The sequence below is a fragment of the Malaclemys terrapin genome, chromosome 1, assembly GCF_027887155.1.
Source record: "Malaclemys terrapin pileata isolate rMalTer1 chromosome 1, rMalTer1.hap1, whole genome shotgun sequence".
NCBI lineage: Eukaryota > Metazoa > Chordata > Testudines > Emydidae > Malaclemys > Malaclemys terrapin.
The window spans coordinates 65,557,673-65,580,997 of record NC_071505.1 but is presented as its reverse complement, the minus strand read 5'-3'; the positions used below and the strand labels follow the sequence as shown (position 1 = coordinate 65,580,997).

Sequence of the window (23,325 nt, the reverse complement as noted above, 5' to 3'; positions counted from 1 at the left end):
CAATAAATTCCACCTGTACAGCCATTGTGCCCCCTCCAACCAAATTCACTGTTCATCATGTCATTTAGACTGACACTGCATAGCAATCAAGCCCAACCCCACTTCCAAACACCACCCCTCCAAAATAAATGAGCCAGTTTTCCCCTACTAGCACATTCATACAAGTACTATTCCCCCTCTTCCATTGGGCCTTGGAAGTCCATATTGTGAGAATGCAAAGCATCCCCCACTTCTGCTGCCCACATACAACCAGCTCCCACAGTGGTAGCTGCACTTTCTGGTTGAGGGTACTGATCCAGCATCCCCTCACTGTCATATATCCATTCAGGGGGAAATGGCTCTCCTCAGACTTGACAAAGGTTGTGAAGAGCACAGCAAGCCATAGTAATGCAGACAGCACTGATGACACTGGCATCCAAATGGGTTTGTAAACACCTTCAATGTGATTTCAATCTGCCAAAAGCACATTCAACACCTGCTGAGAGTGTAATTAAACTTTTTTTTTTTTTTTGGCCAAGGCTTCTGAAATCAGGGTATGGTTTCATAAGCCAAGGCAAAAGAGGGTACAATGGGTCGCCCAGAATACAGAACAACATTGGGGACAGCAACATTGTTTACATCAATGTAATTTAGTGTGAATAGTATCCCAGCCTGTCCATGAATGTAGATTTCCCAAGTGGTGAAGAACTCTGGCATCGTAAACTTTTCCAGTAAAACCCAAATTGACATTCATAAATCTGCATCTGTGGTCCACTAGTGCCTGGGTACCAATGGAGTAGTATCCTTTGAGGTTTACATGCTCCTTGAGGAGGGCAAACTATGGGCACGAGTCCCATCAATAGCCCCAGCACAGTTAGGAAACCACATTCTCTCAAAGCCAGCAATTACTTCCGGAATGTTGCGTCAGCCACTTTGGGGTAAACCACATGCCTGATGGCCTCAGTTACCTCTGCCACCACTTTACCCAGTCGACTTTCCAACCCCAAACTGGTTGGCAATGGACCTGTAGCAGTCTGGGGTTGCCAGCTTCCAGACAGTTATAGCAACCCACTTCTAAGGTGACCTCAGATGTGTCTCTTTACACTGGAGGAAGCCCTACAGCCACAACTCTCACTCTTCATTCCGTGTATTTCAAAAATTTCAGTTGCAACACTCAGGAGCACCTACAGAACAGCAAAAACCATACACTGTGTTGTTACCGATTTAACTAAAAGAAATATAGGAGAGAAGAAAAAAATACCATTTCAATATGCTTTTGGTGAGGGAAAGTCAACTCTAGTTAGCATTTTCAAAAACAAACAGATGTGTATGTTTAAAAGGACTGTACAATTATCACCACACAGTTCTTCTTTTGCATAAGTAATAATGTCTCAGAGAGATAATTTGTTAGAACTTGTTTCTGCCAAAGGGTTTTTTATTCTGCACTAAAACTAGTTTTCAATATGGCTGAAATTAGCCCTATATTAGACAGGCATGCTCTTTTCAGTAAGCTAAACAACTAAGGCTTGAAACACTATTTAGCATAATCAGTAATATTAATATGCTTTTTATGCTCTATCACAAAGCATTGAAGGGGGAATGACTGTCTTCAGTATTCTAATGGGCTAATCAAGAATTTGTCTTTTTCTGTCGACTGTGAATGGTCATGAAGGTGGCCTAATTAAGTGCACGTACTGTACAATTAAGGTCTTCAAGATTTTGTGATCACTGGTTAATTGTCCAGAACACACAGGTTAATATAATGTCTCAGACCTTATCTACACAAGAAAGTTGCACAAATTTAATTTATATAGGTTTTTTTAATTAAATTAAAACTTAAAGGTTTTAATTAAACTAATACAAACCCCCATGTGGACATTCTCATTTCAGTTTAAACCAGGCATTCTCTTCTTTACTTTAATTGAAGTAATAGTGTCCACATAGGGATTTGCAACTGTTTAATTAAGGCCTTGTCTACACTGGCAAGTTTCTGCGCAATAAAGCAGCTTTCTGCAGTGTAACTGCAAATGTGTACACACTGCCAAGCCACTTAGCGTGCAGAAACTGCTCAGTTGCAGCACTGTAAAAAAAAAAAAAACACCCCGATGAGAGGCATACAGCTTTCTGCACTGTTGTTACAGTGCCACGGTGCCAGTGTAGACACCCTGGTCAATTACAGTGCTGCAATTGGCCTCCAGGAGGTGTCCCACAATGCCTGTTCTTCTCGCCACTCTAGTCATCGGTTTGAACTCTACTGCCCTGCCTCAGGTGACCAACCGTGAGCCCCACCCCTTAAATTTGTTAGGAATTTTGAAAGTCACCTTCCTGTTTGCTCAGTGACACGTACAAGGGTCTCAGCGCATCTTTCCAGGTGACCATGCCTGCTCCACACACCAGGCAATCCCCCACTTGGAGCAATGCCGAACTGCTGGACCTCATCAGCATTTGGAGAGAGGAGGCTGTCCAGTCCCAGCTGCGCTCTAGCCGTAGGAATTATGATACCTACGGACATATTTCACAATGCACGACAGAAAGGGGCCATGACCGGGACACATTGCAGTGCACAGTCAAAGTGAAGGAGCTGCGGAATACCTACCACCAGGCACGGGAGGCAAACCACCGCTCCGGTGCTGTGCCCACAAGCTGCCGGTTCTACAAAGAGCTGGACGCGATACTCGGTGGCGACCCCACCTCCACTGCAAAGACCACTCTGGATACTTCGGTGTCTCATGTGCCAGCCAAGAGTGGACCGAGCCAGGAGGAGGAAATCTTGGACGAGGATGTGGAGGGGGACCCAGAGGCAGGGGACAACTCAGAGGTCAGAGATGCATGCAGCCAGGAGTTCTTCTCTACCCCGAAGGAGGCTAGCCAGTCACAGCTGTCGGAGCTTGGCGAAGCGCAAACAGGAGAGGAGGCCCCTGATAAGTGGCTTTGATTATGGAAATTGCTGAAGTGAGTTGTTGGGGGCAGGAGGATTGCAGAAAGCAGGCTTGTGTCTGTATGATGCACGTACCACCACATGCCTAGTCTGAGCGGCAGAACAGAGAATTGATTGACTCCCTCACTTCACAGGAATCTGCCTCAGAGATCTCCACAAAACTCTCATGGAGATACTAGGCAATCCGCTGCTGCAGGTTCTTTGGCACAGCTGCTTTGCTTATTGTCCCATTAAGGATAACTTTCCCGTGCCACTCTGCCGTCACTGACGGGGGGGGGGGGGGGGGAGGGGAGAAGAGACCATTGCTGCATACAGGCGAGCCGCATAAGGCCAGGGCAGAAGCCACAATCTTGGAGAACACTCTCCCTTGATTCCCTGCTCACCCTCAGCAGCGAGATATCTTCCCTAATGAACACAGCCTGTGGAAAATGTGGGGACCGTAATGATTATAAGCCTTCTTTCTCCACCCCCCCACCCCCAAGTGCTGACTCTCCCCAAGAGCCATGTGCCCACTGTACAGTATGGTCCTGGAACACTGATTTCCCCTGCAGTTACTCCCCATTTTGGGGGTCTTGGGACTCATGTGTACTTGCCTGGGGTCAGCCAGTTAGTGACAGGCATGTGAATAGGGGCTGTGTTTTAAATCACTGAATCAGTGGTCTGTGTGTTGCAAACAATACTGCTTCTGTAAAATGTTGTATTTTGGCTTCACAGATGTGACCTTGGGAGCCAGCCTCCCTCTTTGTTATCGCCAGCTGAATGGCTGCGCAGAAGAGCAGCCACGAAGAACTAAAGAGGACTTTCTGCGTGATGTCATGATGCACTCCGCGGCTGAAAAACAAGAATTGAAGGAGTGGTGGAACAGCGAGAAGAGGGACCAAAAGGAGAATGCAATGCGCCAGAATGAAGCCATGGAGCAGCTCCTAAAAGTTATGGAGCGCCAAGCAGACACGCTACTAGCGCTACAACCCGAGCAGCTTTGCGCCCGCCCTCCCCTACAAACGCTGTTGCAAAACTTTTTCCCAGTCCCAGACACTGCCAACACACTCTATCAATCTCCTGGCTGGTCTGTACCCGCTGCATTCGACTCCTGCCCCGTCACAGACCAGCCCTGCAAACTCCCAGTACCCACTGCATTCAACACCCATCCCTCTGCATTTTAGCCCTGCTGAAGTACAGTACCCTCTGCACTGAACTCTAAAGGACAAGGTTGCATATGATACTTGGACAAACACAAATCTTTAACTATCCTGGGACCCCACATCCTCCTGGGACCCTCCCTTCCCTCATCACCCACAATGCTGATGTGTTTTTGTACAGGAGTACTTGTGGCACCTTAGAGACTAACAAATTTATTAGAGCATAAGCTTTCGTGGACTACAACCGAAAGCTTATGCTCTAATAAATTTGTTAGTCTCTAAGGTGCCACAAGTATTCCTGTTCTTTTTGAGGATACAGACTAACACGGCTGCTACTCTGAAACGTGTTTTTGTACGTCTCTCCCCCCTCCGGTTGTTGTTTTTTAATAAAATAATTGCTTTCAAACCAAAACAATCTTTATTCCATTAACTGAAAGCAAACAGAGCCCTGCAAAGCAACAGACAATTTTCTTAAATCTTCATAGTGCATCGTCTTCACCAATCACAATCACCTCCTAGCATTACAAGCACTGCATTTCCAAGCATAGCAACAAATATAGTTGATTTCAGCTTCAAATTGCTGCCTCAAGGAACCCCTGATCCTTATGGCGCTGCTCTGCGCCCCTCTAATAGCCCTGGTCTCTGGCTGTTCAAATTCAGCCTCCAGGTGCTGAGCCTCAGCAGTCCAGCCCTAAGTGAAGCTTTCACCCTTCCCTTCACAATTATTATGGAGTATACAGCACGCGGCGATAAGCAGAGGAATATTGTCATCGCCAGGTCCCGCCTCCCCTATAGGCAGCGCCAGCAGGCCTTTAAACGGCCAAAAGCACACTCAGTCATTCTGCACTTGCTCATCCTATTGTTGAACTGCTCCTTGCTGCTATCAAGGTGTCCCATGTATGGCTTCATAAGCCACGGCATTAAGGAGTAGGCGGGGTCTCCCAGGATCAAAATGGGCATTTCAACTTCCCCTACGGTGATCTTCTCGTCCGGGAAGAAAGTCCCTGCTTGCAGTTTCCTGAACAGGCCAGTGTTCCGAAAGATGCGTGTGTCATGCACCTTTCCGTACCAGCCTGTGTTAAAGTCCATGAAACGCAAATCCACAGGCACCTGGAGAACCATAGAGAAATACCCCTTCCGATTAATGGACTCGGTGGCTAGGTGGTCTGGTGCCAGAATTGCAATATGTGTGCCATCTATCGCCCTCTGCAGTTAGGGAAGCCCATTTGTGCAAAGCCATCCACAATCTCACGCACGTTGCCCAGAGTCATGGTCTTTTGGAGCAGGATGCAATTAATGGCCCTGCACACTTCCATCAACATGAGTCCAACAGTCAACTTTCCCACTCCAAACTGGTTACCAACCAACTGGTAGCAGTCTGGAGTAGCCAGGTTCCACAGTGCAATCGCCACTCGCTTCTCCAAGGACAGGGCAGCTCTCATTCACATGTTCTTGCACTGCATGGCTGGGGTGAGCTCATCATACAGTCCCATGAATATGGCTTTCCTCATCCAAAAGTTCAGCAGCCACTGCTCGTCATCCCAGACGCCGAAAGTGGCATTCCACTGTGGTCAGCACCTCTGTGAATGCCACAAGGAATCTTGTATCATAGCTACTACGTGTGGCGAGATCAGCGTCAAACTCCTCTTGCCTTTGTAGTTTAAGGAATAACTCCACTGCCACTCGTGACGTGTTAGTGAGAGCGAGCAGCATATTGGTCAACAGAGCGGGATCCATTCCTGCAGACCGAAGAGGCAGAGCATGCAATACATGAAACCGTTGAAAGATGGCGCCAAATGCGGACGGAAGCACAGGGATTGCTGGGATGCGATGCAATGCATCATGGGACATTGGGACAGGACCCAGGATGCCCCACGATCCCCTCTGCCTTCCACAACTCTTAGTGGCAGAAGAGGAAGAGATGCTTCCTGTGGGATAGCTGCCCAGAGTGCACCACTCTGAATATCTCTGCAAGTGCCACAAGTGCGAACATGCTATTGCACAGGCAGCTGACAGTGTGAACACACAACAGCAGTTTTCCTTCTGTGCTCTCTGAGCAGTGCTGTATCTGCCGGCGATGTAACTCTGCCAGTGTAGACATAGCCTAAGTCTGTTTAAAAGTGGATACAAGTTAAATTTATGCAATGCTCCTGCAGACAAGGCCTCGGTTTATTTTATTTTATTTCTTTAACTCTCAAGGTGGGCAGAGATAAGATTGTAAAGGTGACCTTAACTGTATTTTAAAACACTTGGGTTCTAAGTTTAAACTTAGCTCTGAATTTCCTGGCTTTCTAATTATTTCTTTTTTATTACCTACAACAGAACTGATACTTGCTCTCTGTACAAATCCAGTTTAAGATTTTGCATGGGAATTTCTTTAGATATTTTTAAATGGTTAAGAATTTTTCAGTAGCAGAAGTCCCAGCACAGTTTGAGTCACTACTTCCTTATCTCCCTACAGTCCATCCCACTCCACCCCAAATTACAGTTCCCGGCTCCCATTACCTTAGTCCCCCTATGCAATTTGTTAGCTGCTGCCACTCCATAATATAACAATGCAATTATATTTATATTTCTGCTGCTGGAATTAAAAAGGCTTGCAGCTATATTTTAAGTCCTTACTTAAATACCACATGATGCAACAAATTAGGAAAAAATCAGACTTTCAAGATCTCTTACTGAGACATTCTATCTCCCAATTGTTTGTAATATAAAAACATCCTGGCTACTAAATATTCTGGTGACAAAGCAGTTCAATAAAATTTTGAAGAGGCTACCTTTACACTCAGTTCTATCACATCACCTTTTCTAAAGATAGCAGCAAAATATTTTCCAGAAATGATTTTGGGAGGGTAGGGTGTGAGGAAAGGTGGGAGGGGAACTATTTTCCAAATTCTTCATTTTTACTTTGAGAATAATGATTATATAACAGTGCCCAATGAATGGATCACTCAGAAGCTTTTAGAAAAAACTACACTATTCTGAGGACCAGTGGCAAAAAATGTACTTTCAATTTTGGGGCAGCAATGATATTTCTTCTGCTACCTGTATCACACCGTACATGTATAATCATATTCATTTAACGTATTTTTCTATGTAGTGCGTCTGAACACTTAATATTTCATATTCTTTAGAAGAAACAGTCTGGGTGTTTTTTACCCTTCAAAACAAGATTTTGTTTAAAATAGTAGATTTTACAAAGCTTATTAATGGAATTATTTTAATCAAAACAAGATGTGAAAAGGACAACTTGAAAAGTTGAAATACTATAATTACAGGTAACATTCAAGATTCTAGGACTGTCAGACACCTATATGCTTATGAAGCTTTTCTGAAACCTAAAATATATATTTTGTCACATAAATTAAAGTTTGGTGGTTAGTTATTGTATCTTTTGTTAGAGGAGAAGTACTTTGTTGGATATAATCAACTGAAATGTTATTACAAATTGATTTTTTTGTTTTTCAGTTAACATATAGCTGCCCAAGATTTAAGAAACCTTCTCTAAACTGACTCAATTTTTACTGTGAATACTCATCTATTTTAAGTAATGTGACAGATCCCCAATATATTTCTCCTCTCAACTTTACACGACTTTCTAGATTTTAGACCTGAGGCCACTGCTACTGAAGTCAGTGGAATTTTTGTCACTTACTTCAACAGGCTAGTTCGGGGTGGAGTTTTGTTTTTGTTAAATCGCCGGGAGAGCTATCCCCCAGCCATAAAGCGTATGTCTACACTGTTCACATCACAGCACTGCCTCAACCGCACTGTAACATGGGCAGTGTAGACATACCCTTTAACATATTGTAACAAGTTTTTAAGAATGCTGGGTATTATGGTGTCAGCTGCAATGTGTGTGCACATTATTTATTAAAAGCATAATGACAACGGTAAATTATTTAGTCTACTTTGCTCACAAGGTAACATTAACCTAGTGCAATGGAAGCGTAACCTTGCTAAATGAGACAAAAACATGAAAGGCATAATGTGGCCACACTCAGAATACCTACACTTCAGTATGTGTCATGTAATAAAATGCAACATAGTATTAACAGGATATTAATGCTTAACCAGGCTTCAGTTTTTTCCCCATATTCCCAATCTCCCACTTTGTCAAGGAATATGGATACAATTGAGCAGATGACATCTGTCAATACAAACTTCTAAATAAAAAACAACAACAAAGTTTACTTCTCTTCTAAAAAGAGGCTGATTATTAATTTAATAATTACTGCAAATTCTAGAGCCGGTTTAGCCATTTAGGCCACTATCCTTAAGACTGTGTAAAGAGACACATTCATGTGACTAGAGTAAACAAATCAAACAATACAAAGCAAAGGTAAGTGAACAAAAACATGCCAACTGTGAACTAAACAAAACGACAACGCTTTGAAACTGAGAAAAATATTATTGTGGTTGTGTATTTTACATCTACAGAATTGTTCAGGATTTTGCCCCTTGGAGGGTGCTTGTTTGCCAACGAATATCTGTCATAATTCTTATGAAACTAGTACAGTATCAGAAAGTGTTTTGAAAGGTTTACTGTAATATTTGATTGCAAGTGGTGAGCTACACAAAAGTTATAACCAAAATCTGTGCCTTGTTCTTCTTGCTCCAACTTAATTGCATTATGAAATTGAGGTTAACTGAAATCCTCACTAACAGTGCTGGGATTTTACAATGACATGGTATTAACCTCTATATCACATGCAGCTATCTCTTCTGTAAACAAAAACACTTTGTAAACAACGCAACAACCTTTATCACAATGAAAATACCAAGAAAGCAGCTATGCACTTTTTTAAAATATCTCAAGATTGCCACTTCAAGCCAAGAGCTGCTTCAGACCAGAATTTCAAGGACAAAGTTTCAATATCAAATTTAACAATAACAAGCCTGATTTTCACTTTTTCTAACAGCATCTCTCTTTCTATTTTGGCTTCAAGGCCAGATGTAATTGAGGAAATTAATGCTTGAGAACAATATCAGCAGAACTACTACTATATACATATCTCATCAACCGTTAAAACAACAAAAATTAAGCCTCTAATTCCACTCATTTTCCCCAATGTCTTGATTTTGTTGTTCTGCTGGAATGTTAAACAATATGCAAGAATTTAAAGGAACCCCATCGACTTAAAAACAACTGGCTGGCTTCATGCTAAATGTAGCATGATTACTTTAATATTACAGAAAAACATTCATTTTTTCAGGTTATTTACTTTGTGCATGTGACAGTTCTTCCTATAATCAGATTGAGTTTTCCCTGTTTGATCTTTTATATAACAGGTGTGTAACAGAGTTTTGGGGGTGGTACCTGAAACTATTTTTAATTTTTTTTTTAAACTGGATTTCCAGTTGACAATATCTCTTTACTCATCAACTAACTTGTCAGCAAAGACCCAGAGGATACCAAAGAGGGATGCAAAAAAGCAAATAATATGTTTCTTTAGAGAATAGTTATCCCTCCCCACCCCAAACACACACACACATACAAAAAACAATTTCATTGCAAGACCTGAGCTATGGGCTATAGCATGCAATCAGTATTAAAGCAGCCTTCCTCACAGATTTCCAGTAGGAAATTCTGCTGAATAACTGATGGCACAATAGAGGCATAAATGAAACATTCCAGCTGAGGGATGAGAAAAGGTGTTTGTATGAACTGCAGTTTTCTGCATATAAGCAGTCAGTGTTCATGGGCAGAAAGAGGCCTCTGTTGTTGCTGGTATCATGTGAGTGCTGAGTCTGCAAGGAGTTGCTTAGGAAGAAGAAAAGAAAGGGTCTGTTTGGGTCACAGGGAGAGAAAGGAGCCTAAGCGGGGTCTCAGAAAGGAGGCTTGGGTTAGACACACACATGCTGCTGGGGAAGAAGTCATGGGTACTGATGGGAGGAAGACAGGGCACTCAGTACAACCCCTTAGTTCTCTCTGCGTGCAGGGGCTCTGTATAGGTGCCAAGGCTGAGCTGCTTGGGGGTGGCAGTGGAAATCTATAGAGGTACAGGGCTTTGGTGGTAGTGCAGTTGCTGGTCCCAGGGTGCAGGTGGGGGGCTGAGTGCAATGGCCAGGCTAATGGGGGCTGCAGGAAGCTCTGGTTGCTGGGTGCCTGGGATGGGCGCAGTGGGACTCTGTGCAAGAAGCTCTGTAGGAGTCAAAAATGAGGGGGGAGGTGGACAAAGCTCTGCAGAGGCATTTTGGGTGGTAGGTGGGGGGGATATGCTAGAGACTCTGCATAGGAGCCAAGGTTATGGGTCGGCTAAGGGGGTAGTGCCAGGGGTTGTAAGTAGGGTGACCAGACAGCAAGTGTGAAAAATCAGGACAGGGGATGGGGGGGGAGGGGTAATAGGAGCCTATATAAGAAAAAGATCAAAAAATCAGGACATCTGGTCACCCTAGTTGTAAGGGATGTGGGTGATCACTGCCTAAGGAGAGCTGGCCCTTGCTGGGTGTCTGAGGGATATAGGGGGCTAGGGAAATGGGTGCTGGGTGTCTGGGAGAGGTGGGCAATGCCAGGGGTTCAGAGGACTGGGTGTCTAGGGGATGCCTGTAGCTGAATGGATGGTGGGTGACGAGTATCTAGAGCCAGGGGAGGCAACCTATGGCACGCGTGCCAAAGGCGGCACGTGAGCTGATTTTCAGTGACACTCACACTGCCCGGTCCTGGCCACCGGTCTGGGGGAGCTCTGCATTTTAATTTAGTTTTAAATGAAGCTTCTTAAACATTTTAAAAACCTTATTTACTTTACATACAACAATAGTTTAGTTATATATTACAGACTTAGAGAAAGAGACCTTCTAAAAACGTTAAAATATATTACTGGCACGTGAAACCTTAAATTAGCGTGAATAAATAAAGACTCGGCACAGCACTTCTGAAAGGTTGCCGACCCCTGATCTAGAGGATGCAGGGGGATCAGGGTACCTGGAAAGGGGGCTGTGCGGGCGAGGGTGGGTGTCTGGGGATGCAGGAGGTGGGTGCTGGGGGGCTGTGCGGGCGAGGGTGGGTGTCTGGGGATGCAGTAGGTGGGTGCTGGAGGGCTGTGCGGGCGAGGGTGGCTGTCTGGGGATGCAGGAGGTGGGTGCTGGGGGGCTGTGCGGGCGAGGGTGGGTGTCTGGGGATGCAGGAGGTGGGTGCTGGGGGGGCTGTGCGGGCGAGGGTGGGTGTCTGGGGATGCAGGAGGTGGGTGCTGGGGGGGGCTGTGCGGGCGAGGGTGGGTGTCTGGGGATGCAGGAAATGGGTGCTGGGGGGCTGTGCGTGCGAGGGTGGGTGTCTGGGGATGCAGGAGGTGGGTGCTGGGGGGCTGTGCGGGCGAGGGTGAGTGTCTGGGGATGCAGGAGGTGGGTGCTGGGGGGCTGTGCGGGCGAGGGTGGGTGTCTGGGGATGCAGGAGGTGGGTGCTGGGGGGACGGGACAGGACGGGATTATACAGGAAGCAGGAGGTGGGTGCTGGGGGGCACGGGACTGTGCGGGAGGCAGGAGGTGGATGGCGGACGCTGGGTGCCCGAGCTGGGGGTCTGTGCGGGCGAGGGTGGGTGTCTGGGGATGCAGGAGGTGGGTGCTGGGGGGCTGTGCAGGCGAGGGTGAGTGTCTGGGGATGCAGGAGGTGGGTGCTGGGGGGCTGTGCGGGCGAGGGTGAGTGTCTGGGGATGCAGGAGGTGGGTGCTGGGGGACTGTGCGGGCGAGGGTGGGTGTCTGGAGATGCAGGAGGTGGGTGCTGGGGGGACGGGACAGGACGGGATTATACGGGAAGCAGGAGGTGGGTGCTGGGGGGACGGGACAGGACGGGATTATACGGGAAGCAGGAGGTGGGTGCTGGGGGGACGGGACTGTGCGGGAGGCAGGAGGTGGATGGCGGACGCTGGGTGCCCGAGCGGGGGGTCTGTGCGGGCGAGGGTGGGTGTCTGGGGATGCAGGAGGTGGGTGCTGGGGGGCTGTGCAGGCGAGGGTGAGTGTCTGGGGATGCAGGAGGTGGGTGCTGGGGGGCTGTGCAGGCGAGGGTGAGTGTCTGGGGATGCAGGAGGTGGGTGCTGGGGGGCTGTGCGGGCGAGGGTGAGTGTCTGGGGATGCAGGAGGTGGGTGCTGGGGGGCTGTACGGGCGAGGGTGAGTGTCTGGGGATGCAGGAGGTGGGTGCTGGGGGGCTGTGCGGGCGAGGATGAGTGTCTGGGGATGCAGGAGGTGGGTGCTGGGGGGCTGTGCGGGCGAGGGTGAGTGTCTGGGGATGCAGGAGGTGGGTGCTGGGGGGCTGTGCGGGCGAGGGTGAGTGTCTGGGGATGCAGGAGGTGGGTGCTGGGGGGCTGTACAGGCGAGGGTGAGTGTCTGGGGATGCAGGAGGTGGGTGCTGGGGGGCTGTGCGGGCGAGGATGAGTGTCTGGGGATGCAGGAGGTGGGTGCTGGGGGACTGTGCGGGCGAGGGTGGGTGTCTGGGGATGCAGGAGGTGGGTGCTGGGGGGACGGGACAGGACGGGATTATACAGGAAGCAGGAGGTGGGTGCTGGGGGGACGGGACTGTGCGGGAGGCAGGAGGTGGATGGCGGACGCTGGGTGCCCGAGCGGGGGGTCTGCGCGGGGGAAGGGGCTGTGGGTGCCTGCAGGAGGCGGTGGGGAAGGGAGACGGTTCCCTCTGAGCCCGCGCACAGGGACCGGGGACCAGCCACCCCCGCCTCTTACCTGCCGAGCCCCGCCAGGCCGTTCGCAGCGCCGCGGGAGGCTCCTCAGCGCCGCAGCTTCCCCACAGCGAGCGGCTGGCGCGGGGCTGGGCTCCGCCGAGTCCACGGGAAGGCGCATGCGCGCAGAGCCCCCGTTTCCCCCGCTCCTCCCCCTCCCACACGCGTGCGCACACACACACACGCCCCCCGTGGGGCTGGCCAAGGAGGGAGGGGCCAGGTGCGCGGGGTAGGGATCAGCCCACTGCACCGTAGTACTGCCGCCCCTCCCCCGCCCCCTGTGCCTGGCCTCGGCAGGCTGGTGTCTGTTCTGCCAGGCAGGGCCAGGGCTAGCGGGGCTGAGTCACACGAACCTGGGGTGGAGCCTCTACACTGATAGTTAACCCTACACTGAGCATTTCCTATCTGGGGCTGCGGCAGAACCAGGCACACACTGCGGGATAGTTAACTATTAATTCCTCTGCCACTATGACCTTGCCCCGCCACACACCCGTCTACAAAGGTTCTGGCACCCAAAGGGCCATTGTCGTCCGTCCCCACTTTAAAACCTGGCTCAGAGGGAGCGCACACGCGCTGTGACTTGGCCCAGTTGGCCCGCACCCGGATCCCATTCTGCACTGAGCCACATGCTGGCAGCTGGGCCCTCACGTGTCACCTACCAAAACTGCAGCGGAGGCTCCTCTTGGTCCTTAGGACCTGCCGGGTCTGGGAAGTGGGAAGGACCCGTCTGAGGGCTTTGGGCTGGTGGTCAGCAAGGGGGGTGGGGAGCTCCAGGAGGATGGGGCTAATGGGAGGGGCAGGGGATCTGGTAGGGTAGGACTGGAGATGGTGGCTGGAGCTCCAGGAGATTGGGCCGTTGGGGGGGGCTTGGTTCTCCCCTCCCCCCCCCAACTCTTGCAGTCCTTCCAGCATCTGTGCCTGGTGTCCACATTACAGCATTCAGACCTGAATCAAACCAGCTATACACCAGATTCTCTAGGGCAGGGGTGGGCAAACTTTTTGGCCCGAGGGTCACACCTGGGTGTGAAAATTGTATGGCGGGCCACGAATGCTCACAAAATTAGGGTTGGGGTGCAGGAGGGGGTTCTGGGCTGGGGCAGAGATTGCGGTGCAGGGGGATGAGGGGTTTGGGGTAGGAGGGTGCTCTGGGCTGGGACTGAGGGGTTCAGAGGGTGGGAGGGGGATCAGGGCTGGGTCAGGGGTGCGGGAGAAGGTCAGGGGTGCAGGCTCCGGGCGGCACTTACCTCAAGCAGCTCCAAGAAGCAGCGGCATGTCCACCCTCCAGCTCCCACGCGGAGGCGCAGCCAGGTGGCTCTGCATGGTGCGTGCTGCCCCATTCACAGGCACCGCCCTGAAGCTCACATTGGCCGCAGTTTCCAGCCAATGGGAACTATGGGGGCGGTGCTTGGAGCGGGGTCGGCATGTGAATCCCCCTAGCTGCCCCTATGCATAGGAGCTGAAGGTGGGACGTGCCACTGCTTCCAGGAACTGCGCGGAGCCACGGCACGTGCACGCAGACCAGCACCCGACCCTGGCTGGAGTGCGGGAGCAGGGCAAGCCCCGGACCCCGCTCCCCAGCGGGAGCTCGAGGGCCAGATAAAATCAGCTAGTGGGCTGGATGTGCCCTGCAGGCCATAGTTTACCCACCCCTGCCGTAGAGCCCTCCTGAAATGTGGCTGCTCTAGCCCTTTGACTGTGGTGAACTGTGGGAGAACTTGACTGTCCACCTTGCATGTGACAGGAAGTTTGAACAGCTGCCAATACATCCTACTGCTCAGTCATTTTGGTGTGTGTGCTGTGCTCCCAGCTACCAGAGCCAGCAACATGGAGGAGCTGCCTTTTGAAGAACTTCTCTTGCCTGTGCTTTCACTCCTATTGGGAAACGAGCATAGCTTCCATGAGATTCAATGGTGGACGTTTTGGGGCATTTTCTGACCCACTGAAGGCATCTGACAACTTACGATGCAGCAGGAAGAGGAGAACCCCCTGACATGGCAGACTTGCACTCCCTGATGCTGCTCATGATATTTGGTATAGCCACTAATGCCCCCTACATAGACTGGTGTGGGTCCACAAGCACAGACTGGTGGGATCACATCATCATGTGGACCTGGGATGACCAGTAGTGTCCAGAACTTTCTCATAAAGAAAGCCACATTTCTGAACTTTGTCGGTAGATTGCCTCCACTCTCCAGTGTAAAGACACCTGCAGGAGGCCACCTTTGCTGGTCCAGAAGCGTGTTGCTATAAGTGTCTGGAAGCTGGCTATCTCAGACTGTGCAGATTTGTTGCCAACCAGTTTGGGGTTGGGAAGTCAACTGTGGGAAAAGTGGTGGCAGAGCTTTCTGAGGCAATCAGGAGTGTGGTTTTATCCCAAGTGGCTGGCATAAAATTTATTCCTGAAGTAAATGTTGGCTTTGAGAGAATGGGGTTTTCAAACTATGCTGGGGCCATTGATGGGACTCATGTACCCATAGTTGCCCTCCTCAAGGAGTACATAAACCGCAAAGGGTACTATTCCATTGTTATGAAGGCCTTCATGGACCACAGAGGTTGATTCCTGAACATCAACATGGGCTGCACTAGGAAAGATCATGATGCCAGGGTTTTTCTCTGATCAGGAGTCTACATTCATGAATAGACTGGGACACTATTCCCACCAAATGAGATTGCCATAAATGGAGTTACTGTCCCCACTGTTATTCTGGGGGCTCCCATACAGGGCCGGCTTTAGCAAGTGTGGGGCCTGATTTGTGGGGCTTGTACTCAGCGGGCAGCGCTCCGAGTCTTCAGCGGCACTTCGGATTGCCATGCACCAGATGGGGTTGCGGGGCCACGGGGTTGCTGGGCTCCGGCCAGCACTCTGACCGGGGAGCGGCGCCGCAGGGCTTGCCGGGCTCAGGCTGGCGCTCCGGCCGGGGGAGTGGGACCGCGGGGCTTGCAGGGCTCGGGTCGGCACTCTGGCTGGGGGAGCGGGGTCACGGGGCTTGCTGGGCTCGGGCCGGCACTCCGGCCGAGGAATCGGCGGAATGAGCCTAAAGTCGGCCTTGCTCCCACATACCAACTTTTGCCTTGCTTATGAAACTGTACCCTCATCTAAGAGGCCCTGGTAAAAGACAGTTTAATAACACTCTCAGCAGTTGTTGAATGGTTGTTGAATTTGCTTTTGGCAGCTTGAAATTCCACTGGAGATGTTTACAGACCCGTTTGGATGCCGGTGTCATCAGTGCTGTCTGCATTATTGCGGGTTGGTGTGCTCTTCACAATCTTTGTGAAGTCAGAAGTGAGTCATTTCCCCCTGAATGGACCTAGAGAGCAAGGGGCCACTGAATCGGTACGCTCAGCCAGAAAGTGCACCTACCACAGCTGGAGCTGGATGCATCCAGGGTAAAGAAGTCAGAGATGCTTTGTGCTCCCACATTATGGAGTTGCATGGCCTGATGGAAGAGGGGGAATGATACCTTTACGAATGTGCTTGTGTGGGCAGGGGCTCACTGTTTGTGGGAGTTTCGGTGCTTTGGGAGGGATGGGGAGTTTAATGCCATGCAATGTACTTATGGATGACATACATTTCAAAGGAGAATGGTGGTTATTCACAATATAGATTCACGTAAGGAAGTGATTGAAGTATGAATTGCTATAGATTACTGTATTGAGGGATAATCTTTGCATACTAATTCCTAGTTGTCCCTGATCATGTGTTTACCTTTATTATTTTGAATACACTGCATGATATGAAGCAGTGATAGCAATACACTTTCTTGATGAAATAAACTGTATTTATAACCAAGTACAGCAGTCACCCATTCCCAGGCAGGCCAGCTGCCATTAATACCAATACACCAAAACAACCAAAACACCAATAACAGAACTTTACAGAAAAGAAAAAATAACACCAAAGTGCATGAACAAGTGCAAACAGTGAAACCATCTACAAGACAGAAACCTCCCACCCTGGCATGTCTCATGGCCACCATTCTCCTTTCCCTGATTGCCACTCCCTTGGCACTGTGGGAGGAGGAGTGGAGACATGCACAGAGAAGGTAGTCAATATGAAGAGCTGCATGGGGCAGGGTTGCCCTGCCCAGCTACTCAGGGGGCCACCAGGGGCCACCCACCCATGGAGTCTTCCAAGCTGCTTCTGGACGGCAGCACAGAGTAGTGTGCAGGGACTCGGGCTGTGGTGTGGGTGAAGCAGCAGGAGCCACTACTCTTGGAGTCATTAGTGATATGAGCTGCTCAGACAGTTCTTTCTGCTGAGCTTTATCCTCGTCCCATAGCCACTGTTCCAGGAACTGTGAAGCAAGTGCTTGCTCCTGTGCTGAAACTCTGCCCTCAAGCTGTACAAACAGCCCGAGTCTTTCCTCTTGCCTCTCGCACCATGTCTTTCCTAGCTCAAGTCCCTCTGACTTTGGAACTGGACCTGCTTGTTTGCCCTTCCCAGAACTTCAACCATAAGTCCATCAAGAAAATGCTTCTTCTTGTAATGATCCATGAAGGTGTCTTGGCCCAGACTTGTGCTGCAGCCTGGGCAAGCTGTGGAGGTACTGGAGCCAGAAGAGGTCAAGGGACCCGAACAGGACAAGATACAGAATGTTATCAAATAGCTCAGTGCAGGAGCACAGAAAAAATCCCTGTCGAATTTCAAGGACATAAAATGGTACTTTTACAAACTGAACTACAGTATATTGTGAAAGGGATGCTTCAGACCACAAAAGCTCCCTGGATAAAGCCTGGTTAATCGCAGTGAAGGAAGCAACAGTAAGTTAAAAATGCAAAGCTGGGTTTTTTTTTTTTTAAATTTTAGAAAATTGCAGAATTATTTGGGTTTGTGACGGGGCAATGGGTGTTGACATCCATCAGGCTACAAAAGCTGCTTCTATTATTTCAGGCCTTCCACATTTTGGAGGATATAGCAGGTATTGTGGTGCCCGATTGGCAAAGAGAGATGTTCTTCTAAGCTGCTGGTGGGAAACATGCAGTTTATGCAACCAAAGTATTCAAACATATAGTGACTGATCAGCACATCTACGAGTGGAGAAGGCAGGTCAGTGACCGAGGTGGTAGCCCTGGAAAACACACCCTTTCCTGAAATGTAACTACCTATCTGAAGTTCTTGCTTCTAGAAGCTATTAGCACCCAGGATTGGGTCAGATTTCATGAGAGAATCAAGAGAATGCTGCATTAGCTTCCACATGGCTTACCTTGCTATGGCTGCATGCAAACATGCAGAACTCCACAGCCTTCCTCTTGCCCCCTGGCACATTTCTGGACAAGATTCCAAACCCCAGCCATATTTAACACAAATGATTTTGTCACCTATGGACTGCATAGACTACCTCTCTCTGAAGTGGACTAGATGTGTAAATGGAACACATTTCTACTTCCCCGTATGGTTCACTGTTTCCAGGCAGCTCAATAGACCGTTTAGTGGTTACAGAGCAACATACTTACAGGCATGGCAATGCAAGGTTATTATTTTTAAGAAACAGGAATGGCCCTACCTAAACTCTGTGCCTTTCCAGTCAAAATACACTTTCAAATTGTTCTTTACTGTTTGCATTTCCCAGTCACCATTTTGAACTTCAAGTGGGGTGGAGGATGGAGAGGGAGGTGCCAAGGTGCTGGCATCCAACTGCCATTAGTGGATACATGCTGCTAAGCTGGGGTTTCTCATAAATTTTGCATTGGTTCACAGAGCAGAAATTCTTCCTATTACTGAATTAATAAACATTAAAATGGAGCCAGAAACTTACTGGGCTCAGGGGCAGCTTTTGTCCCTTCTGTGTCTGCTGCAGGCTCCACAGCAGGCTGTTCCTTAGGGGGAAGTGGGTGGGGGCTGGGGGAATCAAATAGCTCCTCTGAGTATAGACCCAGAATGTGCTGCTGCGTCTCCTCCTGCTCCAAAGCCTACTCCAGGACCTGTTTCAGCAACTGAGTGACTTCATTGTCCTCAATCGATGCCTGCTGCTGGCTCCCATCAGTCCCCAAGCAAGGCCCCATCCCAGGTGACCAAGTCGTCCTGCACCACTCTTGGCTTTAGGCTGGGAGCAGTGCCCAGCACCCAGTCAAACTCCTCACAAAACTGGCATAATGTTGGCGAGTTGCCCAGTGTGCAGCTCTGGTCCCTGGTTTTTCTGCACTCACTCTTGAGCTACTTGATTCACTCCCTGCACTGGTCACCAGTCCAGTAAATTTGCAGCGCTGACAACTTCTTCTCTATCTGCTGGTATGCGTGGTCATTGCTGGTGTTCTTACTAAAGTCCACAGTTTTGCTGGCCTCAAGCCAGACATTTACCAAAATCTGGCTGTGATCCTGACCATGAAGCAGTGCACTTTGCAAGAGGCGTCTTCTGTTCAGTCTCCATTGCAAACACCAAAGGCTCTCGGACGGTGTATTTTCAACTTAGTGGTCAGAAGTCAATGGAAGGGTTCACGCTGACTCACCAAGCTGCTGCTGTATGCCCAGAGCAGGTTGCTTCTGTTTTCACTGGAGTCAACTGGAGATTGTGGGGATACAGAGGACAAAGAAAGTTGGGCCACAGGCTTGTGGGATACTTTTGTCAGACTCTCAGAACCCGAGTTGGAGTGGGGCAGGCTGTGTCTACACTACAAAGCAATAGAGCTTGAACTCTGGATCATGGCTTGACTTGGGCTTGGACCCTCCAGCCCTGCAGGGTCCTAGAACCTAGATCTGAGCCCCAGTCTGAAATATTTGTGGGTATATCTACACTGTAATGTAAGCCCAACCTAACTCCCCTTCCATCTACACACAAATCATGCTAACCCAGCACTTGGATCCAGAGTCCCAGGACCCCATGGGGATGGAGGGTCTGAGCCTGAGTCAACCTGGGACTGAGGGTATATGCTTTGCAGTATAGATGCAGTCCCACTGGACTCCTGCTCTGGGAGTCTGCCAAAAGTATCCCACAATCCCATGGGCTGACTTTCTATGTCATCTGGTCAGTCAAGTTTTCCCACACTAGCCCTTTGTTCGTGGTGCAGAGTGGCCTCATTTTGGGAGGACACTAGGAACTCTGGAATATGGATGGTTGGACTCTGGTCCTCATAATGCAGTGTAGATGCTGGAGCCCCAGGTTGGAACCCAGGGTTCAACAATTCCTAACTTGGGGTTACAAATTACTGTCGACGCTCAAGCCCTAAATTAACAAATGTAGGGTCTGCTAACTTGAGTTCTACTAACCCTGGGCTTGCACTGCAGTGGAGACATACCCTGTGTGTAGACAAAAGGGGGCTCTGGGTTCAAGCTTGAGTCTGAGCCTGGGCTTAAACTGCAATGTAGACAAACCCTTACTGACTAAAGAGTCAAAGCCCCCTGGACTGCCAGGGAGACCCAGTGCCGAAGGTGCGCTGCCAACCCGCACACATTGAATTAAAAAAAGGAAAATGGTGGTGGGGTGCCTTTTTATCTGCCCTCTAGTTTCTGAGTCTTTAGGCTCTACTTGGGTCACATTCTCAAGCTTTTTTAATCTACAGATTATTGAAATCCTGCAGGGCGGGAGACATGTATTTGTTAGGCCATAGATTTCAAAGGGGTGTAAGGGTTACAAAAAGGTGGGCCTCAGAGAAAGAGATACTGGATTTTAAGAGTACAAGTACATGGTCCTGATCCTGCAAACCCTTACCAAGTAGTCTCATTCACTGATATTAATTAATTGGAACAGAATCCAATCAATGCTTCTTGAACATAGGTCAGTCAAGATAGAGGGCACATTAGGGGAAAAGTTGATTAAAAAAACATGGTTGTATAACAGATGTTACAAGTGGAAGCAGAATACTTAGTAGAAAGTACAAGCCACCTCTTACTTATACATTCTCATCTATTGACTGTCACTAGAGGTAATCCTATAGTCCTTAATCCTTTGAAATGTCTATAATTGGCACCATAATCTGCAGTCTGAACCAGATTAATTAGCTTGCAAACAGAATAAAAGACAATACAGTTCCGAAGATATTTGGCTGAGCAAAAATTAAACATTATCAGAATTATTTTGTAAAAATAAACTCTCATATTTTGCTATCTATACACACCTCAGAAACAATCAGACAGTTACATATTGCATAGTATGTAATGAATGTGGTTAAAGTTGAAACTACTAAGAATACATTTCTTGATGCATTATCAAATTAAAATAAATTACCAGGTAACTGTTTTTAAACATCTATTTAAAAACAGAGCTCTTATGTGACATGATTTCGTCGTAGGCTGTCTCTCAGACACAATCAGAAAGATGAAAGTTCATTAACACATTTCATTGTAAATAGAAATAAGCCAAGTTGCTGCTGCTGGTAAAATGATGGTGCAGCTAACATCCTTGACAGGAACCTGTTTATCAATATATCTTGGACTGGTGTATTCCCTGATTGTGGGCTCTGTAACAATGTGTAGCCTCACAGCACTGCCCAACAAAACTGCACAGCCCCTAAAATTGGGTTTTTTCCCCACAAATTGCATTGCTCCTGTAATCCTTCTGCCAGGTGGAGTCAGCAGCAAAAAATATAAAGTTCAAAATCTAGGGGTCCCTCTTAACAATACAACACAGAACTGCTAATGCAGGCTAGGCAGTCTCTTCCACAGAAATGTTGTCCCACAGCAGGTCTAAGGCTTCAGCACTTCAGCACATCAGTTATTTCTGCTCTAGTGATCGCTTGAACAAAAGACTCTGAATTGAGCCTAATCAGCTCTGTCTTTAAACAGTGGAGAGGGGCGGGTCAAATGATGCCTATGATTTTTAGGCAAAGCCCACACTACCAGGCAGAAATACCTGTCATAGAATCATAGAATATCAGGTTCGAAGGGACCTCAGGAGGTCATCTAGTCCAACCCCCTGCTCAAAGCAGGACCAATCCCCAACTAAATCATCCTAACCAGAGTTTTGTCAAGCCTGACCTTAAAGACCTCTAAGGAAGGAGATTCCTCCACCTTCCTAGGTAACCCATTCCAGTGCTTCACCACCCTCCTAGTGAAAAAGGTTTTCCTACTATCCAACCTAAACCTCCCCCACAGCAACTTGAGACCATTACTCCTTGTTCTGTCATCTGGTACCACTGAGAACAGTCTAGATCCATCCTCTTTGGAACCCCCTTTCAGGTAGTTGAAAGCAGCTATCCCCCTCATTCTTCTCTTCTGCAGACTAAATAATCCCAATTCCCTCAGCCTCTTCTCATGTCATGTGCTCCAGCCCCCTAATCATTTTTGTTGCCCTCCACTGGACTCTTTCCAATTTTTCCACATCCTTCTTGTAGTGTGGGGCCCCAAACTGGACACAATACGCCAGATGAGGCCTCACCAATGCCGAATAGAGGGGAATGATCACATCCCTCGATCTGCTGGCAATGCTCCTACTTATACAGCCCAAAATGCCATTAACCTTCTTGGCAACAAGGGCACACTGTTGACTCATATCCAGCTTTTCGTGCATTGTAGCCCCTAGGTCCTTTTCTGCAGAACTGCTGCCTAGCCACTTGGTCCCTAGTCTGTAGCAGTGCATGGGATTCTTCCATTCTAAGTGCAGGACTCTGCACTTGTCCTTGTTGAACCTCATCAGGTTTCTTTTGGCCCAATCCTCTGATTTGTCTAGGTCCCTCTGTATCCTATCCCTACCCTCCACCATATTTACCACTTCTCCCAGTTTAGTGTCATCTGCAAACTTGCTGAGGGTGCAATCCACGCCATCCCCCAGATCAGAAGATATTGAACAAAACCGGCCCCAGGACCAACCTTTGGGGCACTCCGCTTGATACTGGCTGCCAACTAGACATGGAGCCATTGATCACTACTCCTTGAGCCCGACGATCTAGCCAGCTTTCTATCCACCTTATAGTCCATTCATCCAGCCCATACTTCTTTAACTTGGTGGCAAGAATACTGTGGGAGACCATATCAAAAGCTTTGCTGAAGTCAAGGAATAATACGTCCACTGCTTTCCCCTCATCCACAGAGCCAGTTATCTCATCATAGAAGGCAATTAGGTTAGTCAGGCATGACTTGCCCTTGGTGAATCCATGCTGACTGTTCCTGATCACTATCCTCTCCTGTCCCCACCCTCTCTCCCTTCCACTGGGATCTGAACCCCCTGCTTAGTGAGTTCAGTTCAGTTGAGGGTGACCCCCTCAATCAAGACAAGCTAAGTATAGTCTTGCTGCTCTTTACTCATGCAATAAGGATAACAACATTTCATTACTCCTGCATTCAATACTAAAGGTGAGTTATAATCCAACACCAGCCAAAATTGATCATTTGGGCAACACAGCTCTGTCTGTTGTTTACCTAAGTAGAATAGGTTCATGTAAATATAGTTTGGCCCTGAAGTCTTCCTCTCCTTACCCCTCCCCCCTCCCCTCCGACAGCTCATCACTAGATGTCAGGGGAGAGCTCATTCAGACCTTGCTTACTCCCAATGGATACCAATAATTGCTATCCCCCTATAACATATTCACACTCTGTTTGTTAAGTCAGCCCACACCTTTGCAGTCCTTTTAGATTCCTCAGTGTTATTGGTTGCCCAAATAGCCATGGAAGCAAAAGATGCCAACTCCCAGTTCCAACTGGCCACAAAATCCTGCCTAATCTTATCATCT

General features: G+C 48.5%; 1 protein-coding gene across 2 annotated transcripts in view; it reads right to left on the bottom strand.

Moving 5' to 3' along the window:
• Positions 1 to 12,835, bottom strand: part of RAB3IP (RAB3A interacting protein) — a 55,191-nt gene extending 42,356 nt beyond the window's left edge. For both annotated transcript variants that reach the window (XM_054026323.1, XM_054026331.1), the window contains exon 1: positions 12,728 to 12,835. The gene's annotated coding sequence lies outside the window, so the exon portion shown is untranslated. The remainder of the gene's footprint in view (positions 1 to 12,727) is intronic.
• Between the last annotated feature and the right edge of the window lie 10,490 nt (positions 12,836 to 23,325).